General features: G+C 45.8%; 1 non-coding gene across 1 annotated transcript; it reads right to left on the bottom strand.

The window, feature by feature from the left end:
- Positions 1 to 1,491: 1,491 nt before the first annotated feature.
- Positions 1,492 to 1,551, bottom strand: LOC136176118 (U7 small nuclear RNA). The gene has a single exon (XR_010664496.1). It is a non-coding gene; the product is annotated as a U7 small nuclear RNA (small nuclear RNA).
- Between the last annotated feature and the right edge of the window lie 1,533 nt (positions 1,552 to 3,084).

The raw sequence follows: 3,084 nt of genomic DNA, 5'->3' as shown, positions 1-3,084 counted from the left end.
CCGGGCGTAGGCGGCCTGCCCGGCCGCGGCCAACCGCGGATTGTCCTGCCCGCGAGCTCCCCCGCCTGGGCGCGCCGGGAGGCCCGGCCGAGACCAGGGAGCGCGCGGCGTTCCCGCGCCGAGGGGCGCGCCGTCCGGCCCCGGCTCCCGACAGGCCTCGGCGTCGGGCTGAGCGGCGCCAGGCCCGAGACGCTGCGGTTCCGGGACACCCTCCTCCCCGGCGGCTCGCTGACCGAAGGGAGCCCGGGAGCAGAGGGGCGCACGCGCCAGCCTGTTCCTCATCGCTGACGACTCCAGGACGACCCCCTCCCGGCTCTCTCCTCATTCCCTGAGATGCCCCGAAACCTGATTTCCACTTTGGCAACCAAACTTGGCCGATTCGAGAATCTCCGGCCTGACTCAGTCCGGGACTCATCCGACAATAGCATCTGGCACACGTTCTGTATGGATGCGTCTGCTGAATAAATAAAATATTTTATTTTTCATGTTTGAACGGTGTCTGCTTCAACAACACTTCAACAGTGAGCTCCTTGTTAGGAGTGGGTACAGCCCGTGATCTGCTGAGCAGGATGGGGGGCGGCCGAGGAAGTGGGGGGCGGGGAACGCAGGAAGCTGCTGCCTGGAAAGTCAGCTCCTAGAGCCTCTGCGGGCGCAGCGCCTGGTGCGGCGGAATTCCGCACAGAGGGCGAGAACCACGCGCCCTGAGGTCACGGAACTGGAAAGACAGATGCTAAAGGGAGAGCCCGAAGGGGACAGTTACTACTCGGCAGCCGGGTACAGGCCCAGCTCTTAGAGGCACTAAAGACGTGGGATTGGGGAAACCTGAGACTCCAGGAGACCTGGACAGGAGGAGAGGAGGAGGCCGGTCAAAAGCGCCCCAAATCCTGCAGAGACAGAGCGACACATAGCAGCCCCCACCCCACCCCACCCCCCACACACACCCCCGGGCTGCGGGCTCAGGGCAGATTCTAGGCCCGGCCCCAGGCTTCTCGGTTCTGTGGGACCAAGGCAGCCTGCAGGGGGCAAAATGTTCGTTTCTACTGCTCGGCTGGGACTGAAACCAGAGCCAAAAATAGAAGCTGAGATCACCTGAAAGGAATGAGGCTGAACAAACGTGTGAATGTCTAAAACCCTGATGTGGCACATAGTAAATTAATATTCCCAAACACGGGTGTAAAACGGGATTACTTAGTGAGGAATGCTCGCATACGTGAATGAATATTTGGAGGGAAAAAAAAAGGAAGTTCTACATTATACATTAAAATAAACCCTATGTGGATTAAAATTCTAAATATTTTAAAGAACGTCATAGAAACACTATATTAAGTAGGATACGTAAAAGAAATAATAAATAGGATAAAATAGATTTATGGGTAAATGTCAGCATTCCTAAAGCTTTGAAACAAGAGAAGAAACTGCAAAGGAAGACTAACATTCAAAAACTGGACAGGATTTTTATTTTATTTTATTTTTTATTTTTTTTTTGGGGGGGGGGGCTTTCCGACGAACCGGAAAACCTGCTAGACAAATTCTAAAAGAGCTGTAGCACTTGGACAGGATTTTTAAAAGAAAAATGTTTACACAAAACAACAAACAGAAAATCCCTCAAGCGTATAAAATTTTGTTTAAATATATATCTAAAAGAAGAAAGATTCCAGTAACTCAATTTACAAAGAAGTACGTAATTCAAGAGGAGAAATAAAATTAGTATACAAGTATAGGAGGAAATTTTCATTGTTCCAGATAATCAAATACTATAAACTTCAAACAACTTTGAAAAATATTGCATCACTATATTGTACACCTGAAACTAACACGATATTGTAAATCAATTATACTTAAAAAAAAACTTTGAAATAGCACCATACATCTACTAAAGTTGCAGAAATGCTGTAAAATTATAATGCATGATGTTAGCAAAGCAATATAATAATGCTCACAATAATACATTGAATACTTTAAAAATTGATTTGTTTTATATACATCTTATGACAATGATAAATTCATTAAGCTGAAGTAATATGGTCAAATATATGTTATTTTATCTTCACCCAACTAACAAAACCCTTAACTTCAGTGGAAAGTGACTGCAAAAAGATTGCTTCACCCCATCCTTTTCCCAGTTGGAGTTAGCCAGACATAAAATGCCACTTCTTCATCTTCAGTACACTCAGTCTGTTGCAAAAAATAAAGTATCTAATGATATGAATTAAAGTACTGCCACAGTTTAGGGAAAGGATCTTCAAAGTAAAAGCAAAAAAAGGTCTTGAGTTAGTTTATTTACTTTTGTGGTTTTAAATGCCATCACTATGTTAATGATTCTCAAAACAGATCCTTAACCCCAACCTCTCCCCTGAACTTCAGACTCAAATATTTGTCTGTCCTTCTGACCTCTTCAAATGGATATCAAACATAAATGTCCAAATCTGACCACTTGTTCTCCATCTCTCCTTCTCCAGATACACACACACACACCACGCACATGGCTGTTTTTCTAACAGTCTTTATCTCAGTTAATAGCAAGTCAATTCTTTCATTTGCTCAGGCCCCAGACTTGGAGTCATCCTTGAGTCCTTCTCTTCCCTTTAAGTCTGAGTCAGATCATGCCAATTCTCTATTTAAAACTTACCCAAATCTCTCCATCTATCATCATCTGTAAAAACTGAGGTGTTCACTGTCCCTTAAAGCCCTCCCCCACATCTCTGGCCTTTTCTCTTCCTCCTCTCCCTTCCCATGACTCCTTTTGGTTAGACTGGCCTCCTTGCTGTTCCTCAAACACATCAGGCACATGCCCACCTGAGGGACCTATTTCCTCAGCCAGGAAGGTATTCCCCTCCATAGTCTCACATGATACATGCCCCACTTCCTTCAGATCTTTACTCAGAAGCAAAAACATCTTTCTCAGTGAGGCAAACAGAAAAAAACCTCCCTGCTTTGGATTTTTCTACTTTATCACTATCTAAAGGTATGTAGGGAATTCCCTAGTTAGGACTCTGTGCTCTCACTGCCAACAGCCCCAGTTCAGTCCCTGGTTGGGGGGACTAAAGTCCCATAAGCCTCATGGGGTGGCTAAAAGTAAAGTAT

The sequence above is a fragment of the Muntiacus reevesi genome, chromosome 9, assembly GCF_963930625.1.
Source record: "Muntiacus reevesi chromosome 9, mMunRee1.1, whole genome shotgun sequence".
In the NCBI taxonomy this organism is placed as follows: domain Eukaryota; kingdom Metazoa; phylum Chordata; class Mammalia; order Artiodactyla; family Cervidae; genus Muntiacus; species Muntiacus reevesi.
This window is presented reverse-complemented; position numbering and strand designations above follow the sequence as displayed.